We start from the raw sequence: 11,067 nt of genomic DNA, 5'->3' as shown, positions 1-11,067 counted from the left end.
ATGCTCATTAACTAATGAATGACTAAACAATATGTAGTGTAATATACAATGGAATATTATTCAGCAATAAAAAGAAATAAAGTGCCAATAGTTGCTAAAATGGATAATCTTTGAAAATACTATAGCAAGTGACAGTAGCCAGTCACAGAAGACCACGTACTGTATGATTCCATTTATATGATTTATAAAGAATAGGCAAATCCATCCAGAAACATTAGTGTTTCCTTAGCCTGGGAGTGGTTGGGGAGAAATGGGTAGTGATGGCTAATCGATACAATGTTTCTTTTTGGAGGTGATGAAAATGTTTTAACATTGAGAAGATAGTTTCACAATTCCATGAATATACTGTAACCCGCTGAAGAACATTGTAAATAGGTGAATTTTACGATTTGTGAATTAGTCCTCAATAAAGCTTTAACGAAAAAAAACACCTAGGATGCCACAGAAGTGATACGCACAACAGTGTGAGATATTCCGATACAAGTCCTTGAAGCTAGCGAGGAAGAGTGGCGCCCCAGAGGAGAATGGTGGGGGCCCAGAAGGGGACAGTGCCCAGTGCTTAACGCTCCACTTTAAGCGCTAACCTGCTGACTCAGGCGGTCCTTATCTTGGACCCACAAACGCCTGTCTCCCAACAGACCACTGACCTCGTGACCAGCCTGCCCCTCCTCCGCTCTGCCCAGGAAAAGAGAACCCTGGGGGTGACACCAGGCGGCCCTGCAAAGCAGTGCCCAGCGTCCTCAACCCCCACCCACGCACCCAGCAGCTATCAAGGACCGTGATGTTGTCTGCTGTTTCTCCCTGTCCCGTCTTGGTAGCTGTCCTGTGAGAACAGAACAGGAAGCCGGCGCTCCTGCAGCTGCCAGTTTCTGGCCTCTCCGCGGCTTGTGGGTCTGCTCAAGACTGAGCTTGAACAAGCCGAGCCCAGGTGCCTAGCTACACTGGGCGGGGAAAGAGTACCAAGGAGCCAGAGGTCCGGGCTGCACGGAAGAAGCAGAGCGCGGGGCGGGCGGGAGCGCGCGGGGTCTCAGGTGAGCGTGTCAGGCTGGCGGCAGTGCCCAGAGAACAGAGCCAAGGTCACGGAGCGAGAGTCAGGGCCCCCATCCCCACCATCCCGTTGGCAGAAATCACAGGCTTTCTCTCCTTTTAACCCGCTGTTTTAGTTTCTCAACTGCCCAATTAAAATCCAAGCCCGTGGTAGCTTGTCACAAGTCTCCGGGCAGAAAGCGCTGTTTCAGGTTAGAAAGGGGACTTCGCAGTCCGGAGTCTTCTCTGAAGTCTGTTTTCCGAGAAAGGGGAGGGGCCAAGTTGGTTGCCCTGTTTGTTTGTTTTTCTTCCCCTGCTGCTACTGCTGCTAAGTCGCTTCAGTCGTGTCCGACTCTGTGCAACCCCAGAGACGGCAGCCCACCAGGCTCCCCCGTCCCTGGGATTCTCCAGGCAAGAACACTGGAGTGGGTTGCCATTTCCTTCTCCAATGCATGAAAGTGAAAAGTGAAAGTGAAGTTGCTCAGTCGTGTCTGACCCTCAGCGACCCCATGGACTGCAGCCTACCAGGCTCCTCCCTCCATGGGATTTTCTAGGCAAGAGTACTGGAGTGGGGTGCCATTGCCTTCTCCTTTTTCCCCCTAGTCATTAGATTAGCAACTCTCACTTTCTGGAAAACTGGTTCCTAATGGCAGTATGTCTCTCTGGGAGAAGTTTTGAAAATTAATAGGGCTGCCTTTGCTTGTTCAGGTGATGGGGTCCCTCTGGATATTTAAGGGCTGAGCCAGGGACCCCAGCGTATACACGCACTCTGTTTCTTTCTTCCTCTCTATCTTTAAAAACCCTGCTTGTAATCTGGGCTTTACAATCACATGATGAAGTGAGTTTTGTTTTTCAATTATTTTAATTTTTTTCCTTGATTATTTACTGATCATTTACTATGCCAGACCCATATACACTGAATTTTCCAAGAAGGCAACTACCAGGGAACTCAAAGGAAGATATGTATTTGGTTTTGTTTGTTTGTTTGCTTTTGGTTTTTTACCTAGAGATTTTTCACCATTTCAGAGAATCATACCCCAGCAAGCGATACCATATCTGAACTGGAGCCATGCATATAATGCAATTCTCAGTCATCAATGTCATGGGTGACAGAGATCCTAGGCCAGTTGCGAGCATCTGACAGTTCTTTACAGTAGCCAGTGCAGCCAGGCTAGAGCATTCACATACTAAGTTGCTTAGCTTTCATAATCAAATTAGTAAAAAGATTACCATTAAACAGTTGTTATAAACAGGAGGTGCTAGATACGATTGGAGTTGAAGCCTCTCTAACAGGTAATCACTGGTTAGTAGCTGAGAACTGTTCATTTTACAGATAAGGAAACCAATGATAGGAAATGTTAAGAGATTTGAAAAAAGATGAACTGTGACAGAGGCAGGTCTAGACACTCTGGAAACAGCTCTAGTTGGTTTTTTTCCCCCAACCAGCTGTGTATGAAGTTTTTCCTTGTATCTCCTGCTGTGGTTTTAGGCAATTTTATGTGTTCTAGTGAGCTGTGAAAATAAATAACCACTGGAAATAAAGCAGTTGCCTAGAGCTTTACATTTTATGGAGCTCTTCTTACCACTATCCCCTTCTCAGAATAACCCTGGAACAGAACCTGACTCAGAGTAGACACTCCATATTCACTGAATGAATGATTGACCAAATAAATGAGTAAACATTTGATGTCAAGATGACTCTCCTATTTATGGATTTGGTGACAGAGAATCAAGACAGTAACAATGACTTTTCCCATTCCATCTGTGGAATTAGGGTTTAAACTCAAGTCTGAGTTCAGTGGCATTCATTCACACTTTAATGCTTTGTTTTTGGTGTTCAGTCACCAAGTTGTGTCCAACTCTTTGTGACCCCATAGACTGCAGTACACCAGACTTCCCTGTCCCTCACCATCTCCTGGAATTTGCTCAAGTTCTTGTCCATTGAATCGGTGATGCCACCCAACCACCTCATCCTCTATCGTCCCCTTCTTCTTCTTTCAATCTTTCCCAGCATCAGGATCTTTTCCAGTGAGTCGGCTCTTCGCATCAGGTGGCCAAAGCAATGAAACTTCAGCTTCTGCATCAGTCCTTCCAATGAGTGTTCAGGGTTCATTTCCTTTATGATTGACTGGTTTGATCTCCTTGCAGTCCAAGAGACTCTCAAGAGTCTTCTCCAGCACCACAATTCAGAAGCATCAATTCTTTGGCACTCTGCCTTCTTTATGGTCAGAAACTTATAATTTACAATGGAAGTTTGTGATTACATGTGCTGTGTACCCCCAGAGGAAGTTTACAGGAAACCCACAGTAGCAAACTGATGCCCCACCCACGGTCTGTGAGTCCATCCCCAGCTTTTTCATATTTTGCTGCTATCAGTTAGCACGTGCACATTACCCCTAGGCTGCAAATTACCCTCAGGCACTGGAGTGAGCTGAAAGTACCTGGGCATTCTGTTTCACCCTTCACACTCCTGGCATCGTCCAAGCAAAGCCAGGCTGATGTGGAATACTAACCCTAAGCCCAGCTCCTTTGCTACAAGGCAGGACAATCTCTGACGTGCACTCCTGTGTTCTGAGCTCCCATGGGCATAGGTTGAGTGTAGGATTTTTGAAATCACACCCTCATTTGGCTTCTTCTCATTTCCTATCCTTCATCCCCAGGCCCTTTTTGATTTCTCCTGGAAGCCCTAAATCACCACGATTAATACATCCAGATCCTTGACTCAGGGCCTGCTTCTGCAAGAACAATATGTAAAACATTCACTGACTCTTCAGATGAGGAAAATAGTATACACAGTTGCAGACAGCTTAATATACCTAGAAAACCACTTCAAGTAACAGTATGGCATCATGTGGCATCAAGAGTCCTCTCTGTTTTCTAAATGAAAAACAGTAAAAAGAGGAAGTGGCCCATGGAGGAGGGGAAGATTGCACATCACTGCCATCTTCAGCTGGGCCTGTGTGCTATAGAAATATAACATCTCCTTCAGTTCAGTTCAGTCACTCAGTCATGTCCGACTCTTTGCAACCCCATGAACTGCGGGCCTCCCTGTCCATCACCAACTCCCAGAGTCCACCCAAACCCATGTCCATTGAGTAGGTAATGCCATCAAACCATCTCATCGTCTGTCATCCCCTTCTCCTCCTTCCCTCAATCTTTCCCAGCATCAGGGTCTTTTCCAATGAGTCAGCTCTTCCCATCAGGTAGCCAAAGTATTGGAGTTTCAGCTTCAACATCAGTCCTTCCAATGAAGACCCAGGACTGATCTCCTTTAGGATGGACTGGTTGGATCTCCTTGCAGTCCAAGGGACTCTCAAGAGTCTTCTCCAACACAATTCAAAAGCATCAGTTCTTCTGCACTCAGCTTTCTTTATAGTCCAACTTTCACATCCATACATGACCATTGAAAAAACCATACCCTTGACTAGACGGACCTTTGTGGACAAAGTAATGTCTCTGCTTCTTAATATGCTGTAGTTTTGTAGAATTTGTGATCATCTGTGTTGTGGAGGACTAAGGAAGATAAATAACTGTATCCAATTAATGAGAGGAGATATATGGAATTTAGTGCATAGTAAGTACTTGGGCTCCCCTCATAGCTCAGTTGGTAAAGAATCTGCCTGCAGTGCAGGAGACCCAGGTTCGATTCCTGGGTTGGCAAGATTCACTGAAGAAGGGATAGGCTACCCACTCCAGTGTTCTTGAGCTTCCCCTGTGGCTCATCTGGTAAAGAACCTGCCTGTAATGTGGGAGACCTGGGTTCAATCCCTGGGTTGGGAAGATCCCCTGGAGAAGGAAAAGGTTACCCACCCAGTATTCTGGCCTGGAGAATTCCATGGGGTGACCCAAAGAATTGGACATGACTGAGTGACTTTCACTTAAGTAATTGATATGTGATCAAAGTGTGATTTGTAATTACATTTACTACTTGGGTTTTTTTTTTCTATTAAACTCTTCTTGTGCTCTCTGAAGTATCAGAATATTTTTTAATGCATAACATTTCCAATTAAGGTACTCACAGATAACTTTATTTCTTTTAAGATATCTGGGACCCCAATTTTAGTCTTCAGGGTTTTTTGGTTTTTTTTTTTTTTTTTTTTTGGTAAAAGCCTAGAATTCAAGGAAAAAGTGAGGCAAAATCTTGATGGCTACATCACAGACAAAATGCTGATTTTATTAAAGGCCTTGAGTTTTACCTGGTTTAAAATGTAAGAAATATAAGTAAAAGCGACAGCCCAAACATATTGGGACAGTAGTTGTTGACAAAAACTAGAAATGAACATTTGCCAGCCCTCTGTACTGCTTCCCTTTATGCCATGTTTTCACTGGGGACAGTGGAAACAAAGTGAGATATAATAATTATTCCAAAAAATTTAAAAATAATAACAATGACCAATTTTTAAAAGATAGAACAAAAGTTAAAATCTCCTGAAAAGCTAACCACACTAGGGACTTCCTGGTAGTCCAGTGGCTAGACTCCACACTCCCGGTGCAGGGGACCAAGGCTCAACCCCTGGTTGGGGAACTACATCCCACATACCTCAGTGAAGATCAAAGATCCTGTGTGCCACAACCAAGAGTTGGTGCAGCAAAATAAGTAAAAATATTTTTTTAAACTAATCATACCAAAATGAACATCATCTCTGGGTGGTGGAATTCACAAGTTGGTTTTGGGTTTCTTTTGCCTATACAGACTTTCTGTTTTTCAAAAATTATGAACATACATTCAAATAATAAAAGAAGTATGTAGAATTATATTTTAAACTCTGTCTTCGTGTTCTCCTGACATCTTGGCCCTTGCCCCTAGATAAATATCGTTAAGAGATTGTTGTATACATTTGTGGACCTTTTCTTGTTGGTGTTAATCTGGTTAGAGAGACTGAGAAAAAAAGTTAAAAGGTTAATATGGTTTGTTTTAAGCCTATATAAAAATGGGATCAGAGGTAGCACCTCAGCATGGAATACCTGAGATTGTAAATACTGATGCTCTGAAATGAATGAGCAGGATGACTGCCACGTTGCCAAGATCTGAGCACCATTCTTGAGGAATATTATCCACAAACCACGAAGTTACAGTCCCAGTCTCATCTCTTGATGTTTCCTTGGGTCAGCAGAGCAGTTCTGTTAAAATTGTTGAATTCTAACCTGCGTTTCTGTGTTTCTTTAGACTCTTCCAGGTGCTTTTTCTCCCTTTACTATGGTTTATTGCCTTAAGTCACAGCTCCCACCTTACAGCTTTTTCTCAGTATCACTTGCTTTGGTCAGTGAAGTTATGGGGTTCTCTCAGGCTGTCCTGCAGTTCTAAAACTCACATCCAATTCTGTGCTGTCTTTCTCTAGTTTCTTGGATCTTTCTAAATTCTCCTAAGTGGGAAATTACAAGGAAATGCAAGGAGAATCTATTTAACAAAGATCTCTGTAACATAAAATGGAGAATGATGGGTTGAGAGAATCCAGTGGGATCCAAAAGGTGGTAAACCTGTTATGAGAGATTACAAAGGTTTGTAATATTTTCTTTTTATTTTCATTACTTGATGATGTGTGTGTTATGTGTGCCCTCGCTTCAGTTGTGCTCAACTCTTTGTGGCCCTGAGGACTGTAGCCCGTCAGACTCCTCTGTCCATGGGATTCTTCAGGCAAGAATACTGGAATGGGTTGCCATGCCCTCCTCCAGGGGATCTTCCTAACCCAGGGATCAAACTCGAGTCTTATGTCTCCTGCCTGCCAATGCAGGCAGGTTCTTTACCACTAGCACCACCTGATAAGGGGGGCAATTTTAAAACAATTATAAAATCAATTTCTTGAAAGAAAAAAAATTATATATCAATTAGCAAAACAATTCTTCAAATAATCAGTTTGCTCCAAACTGAGCGACAGCTTCCTTGGGCCCTTTCACCAGCCTAGCCGGGAGTGAGACCAGTTCTCTGCCTGGGAGAATGTGGGCAGTATTGATAGGTCCTACCCTCCTTCCATCTGGCCAGGCCATGGTCGGTGGTGGTTGGCTCAGCTGCCACATCTCTGTGTTGAGAAGAGCAAGGCACAGGCCTCACTGTTGGCCACGGTAAACAGCAGGAGGGGAACACCACTGCTCAGAGTCTGAGCCTGGGGTTTCCCCTTCTAATCCCAACTCCCATCCCTCCCCCAAGTCCCTCCCCACTCCCCCGAGTACATATGGTTTCTGAAAAACACCAGCTGACACTAAGGAAAATGACTTGCTTTCTCTTTATTTACCCTCATCCTTGCCTTGAATAATAATTCAGAGCAGGGCATTACTTATCAGACTGGCTTTGGTGTATGATACAAATATAAAATGCATGTACTTATATATAAAGGCTTACAATATATATTTTCTAGAAACTGCTTTTCTGCTTCAGCCATAGAACATGGGTATTCTTCCAAGTCAGAATATAAGATCTAATTCTTTATTACTTTTTAATTTGCAACTGCAGTTATAGTTAATAAGCATAATTAAGCTCCAGTATTTCTCCTCTTCGATCAATCTCTTCTTCTGAAATGGGAGACTAAAGCATGCTCCAAAGTATCATTACATTGAAACATCAGCCAGCAAAGCAGCTTTTCACAAAATAGTTGTTGAGTGACATGGAACAAAAAAGCCTTTTATGATGTAATTCAATGAGTCTCAACCTTGGCTGTACATAAGAACTATGTAAAAATTTAAGCAAATCCTGTGAAAACTTACATCCACAATAACCTGCACATGCTGTTTATAGCAGCTTCATCCATAATTACCCAAATTTGGAGCAAACCAAAATGTACTTCAGTAGACGAGTGGATAGACTGTGGTACATCCAGATAATGTAATATTACTCAAAGCTTAAAGATGAGTTATAAAGTCATTTAAAAAAGACATGGAGGAACTTTAAATGCATATAACTAAAAAGTCAATATGAAAAAGCTGCATACTGCATGATTCTGGATATAACATTTTGGATAAGGAAAAACTGGAGACAGTGAAAAAAAGATCAATGATTTCCAGGGATGGCAGAAATTAATAGGTAGAGCACATAGTTTAGGGCAGTATAATGATGGATACATGCTATGATATTGGGTTGGCCAAAAAGTTCATCTGGGTTATGCCTATGGAACTAAACACCAAGAACAACCTTGAATTATGAACCTTGTTGATTATGAGGTGTTACTGTAGGTTCATCAGTTTTAATAAATGCACCACTCTGGTGGGGGATGTTGATAGTGGCTACGCATGTGTGGGTGCGAGGTGTATGGGAAATATCTGCACTTTCCCCTCAGTGCTGCTGAGATCCCGAAACTGCTGTAAAAAAAATAAGGCTTTAACTGCAAAAAAACAAATACTACTACTGATATGTGGGCTCCATACTTACAGATTGTGATTTAGTTGGTCTGGATTGGTGCTTGGGAAGGTGGTGGGTTTTTTTAATAGGCTTTAATTTTTAGAGCTGGTATTTTTTATTTAAGTTTCATAGGTAATTCTTGAAGGAAAGTTACATGGCTCAGAATAGCCAGGAATTAAAACTCCCCTCCAGGTCCTCCCCACCATTCTATGCAAAACAAACAACCCTCTCACCTGAAGAAAAAAATGGACTTTAAGGCTGATTACACCCAGCTCCCAGCTGGTCCAGCCTCTGGCCGATCTCCAAAATTCCTTGCCCCAGCCACTTAAGAGAAAACTACTCTGAACAACCTTGGAGAACAGGCCCCTTAAGGGACAGTAGCTTTCCACATATATGCCTATATATACTTACTTTTTTCTTGGGTTAGGGCAGCAGCTCACTAATCTGACTGCTGCCCCTTCTTGCCTCCTTAAAGGTGATCTGTTCCTGTAAAGTGTCGGTCTCATTCTTTTTCCAAACCCTGCCTTCTCTAACTCCCTTACCCTACAATTCTAACGTGCATCCAGGGTGCGCGTTTCATCCTTGCACCACTGTTTGGCGTTATCCACACCTGTCACACCTCTATACATCTCACCATTTTACCTCCTTAACTCAGGCCCCATTTAACTGGAAGAACCACCACCCAGGAAAACTCAGCACAAGCAAATGGCTCCCTAACACTTACCTAAAGTTTGTGTTTTTGCATATTGAAAGTTAGTCAGTCAGAAAGATAGATAAATATTAGAGAAAAGGGAACCCTAGTACATAGTTGATGAGAATGTAAATTAGCAATCACTATGGAAAACAATATAGGAGTTCCTTAAATAAATCAGAACTACTGTACAATCTACCAGAAGTTTTTTATTCCCTGAACACATTCTCCTATCACCGAGTTCTTTGGACATAACTATGCTATACTGCTTATCAGGAAGTATTTTAACTATTTAAGTGCATGTCTCCACCCCCACTAAGGCAATTTGAGAGCAGTATTGAGTTTTATTCACCTTGTCAGAACCTAGCACTAACTCAAATTCACCATCAAGTTTTTAAAAATGTACAAACCTGATCATCAAGTATAAACTATGCCTCATTTATGCCTTATGAGGTTTTTAAGTCTAGTATTTTTCACTGGGATATATCGCTTACTAAAAAATCCTCCAGATACTTCTGCTCCCTCTGAGAGTCTGCACATTCCTCATTCCTTAGCCCAGGGAACAGAATTCTGGTTAAAAGACAGAAGCGAGATCTCCCAGCAGACCACAGACCCTTTACTTATTTAACTTCTTAGGGAGGCTGTTCCTCATTTGTAAAATGCAAATTGTTGATGCTCCTTTCACTGTGAGCAAAACCCTACACATCAAGAGTTTACATTCTTCTCCAAATGATATCTGAAGACCACTTCCCTGTTTGAACAAAGGCATTAGAAGAGGAGTTAAAAATAAGTACTATACACATCAAGTTTTACCACATTTTAATTAGTAAAACAAAATAAAATGAAAACAGGCTTAGCCATGTCTCAACAGAAGAAATATAATTTTATATGAAAAAATGCCATCCACCATAACATATTTCCAATAATTCCGACAAATATCTGTCACAACATTTTGCAAAATTCTAAGGAAAATTACAAATTGGAGATTTACTCTAAACACGCATAGCTATCTGACTACAATTTGTGCGCAAAACACCCTGAAGACTTTACTTGACCAAGATGTTGATGTTGGACGTCAGAGTTCTTCCCTCCACACCTCTAAGATGCCAGCATAGCACCTGCACTGCGGCTTACTGCCAACACAGACCACACTACAGGGAAACGCAGGCACAAAGAGAATTAAAAGAAGATGTTTGTGGTAACATCAATACAATTTCTTATTTATGTGCACAAAGCATAAAAGTCTATCAGTATTAAAAAGCAAGAAAACAGAATTTGGAATTAGTCCAACCCAAATGAGGCATCTTCAAACCTGGGGGAAAAAAAGAAAAAAAGGGTTATTACCAAATACATTTATTTTATTTAGATTACAGATGGCACCACCAAACTTATCTAACTTGTGCTGTATATAAATCATTCTTGGTAACAGTAGTAGCTGCAGGAGATTTTCCAAATAAATTAAAAGAGCATAACCTACTAGTTTATCCCACTGGTTCACTAACAACATTAAAGAAAAGGATACTGGTGTTAGAGTTCAGATCCTCACTCTAACATTTAGTAACTGTGACGCTAGGCAGGTCAGCCAAACTCTCTGATGCTCTTGCAAATTAACCTCCCTGTCCTACAGTGCAATAGGAAATTTGAATAGGTTTTCCATGCCAAGATACACTGAGTAATAAAATTTCCCAGAAAAGCTGGATTATCTGCCTCTGGCCTCCACCTGAAGTGGCCGAGAAGTCCAATCCCTCCGTTTCATGCTGCTAGAGTTAGGTGCTAGAGCTGCAACACATCTGTTACAGTGTCTTTACACTGAGTTACAACAATCTTGTTTCCACCTCTCTCCTCTATTGGACTGGGAGCTTCAAGACCCAACTACAGTGCCCAGACACTTAGGAATGGTGTCTCTGCAGAACCATGTCACTCTTCTCTTCAGGCTATCTAGCAAAGAGCTGCCACGCAAAGGGAGGGACAGTTCACCTTTGAAGGCCCAGAGATGCCCAACATGGAAATGGCAGGAGAG

General features: G+C 42.2%; 1 protein-coding gene across 1 annotated transcript in view; it reads right to left on the bottom strand.

The window, feature by feature from the left end:
• Positions 1–9,849: 9,849 nt before the first annotated feature.
• The window catches only part of B2M (beta-2-microglobulin), a 39,982-nt gene continuing 38,764 nt past the window's right edge, over positions 9,850–11,067 (bottom strand). The window contains exon 4 of the mRNA XM_010845243.1: positions 9,850–10,359. The gene's annotated coding sequence lies outside the window, so the exon portion shown is untranslated. The remainder of the gene's footprint in view (positions 10,360–11,067) is intronic.

Source organism: Bison bison, unplaced genomic scaffold (genome assembly GCF_000754665.1).
Source record: "Bison bison bison isolate TAMUID 2011002044 unplaced genomic scaffold, Bison_UMD1.0 scf7180017864213, whole genome shotgun sequence".
NCBI lineage: Eukaryota > Metazoa > Chordata > Mammalia > Artiodactyla > Bovidae > Bison > Bison bison.
This window is presented reverse-complemented; position numbering and strand designations above follow the sequence as displayed.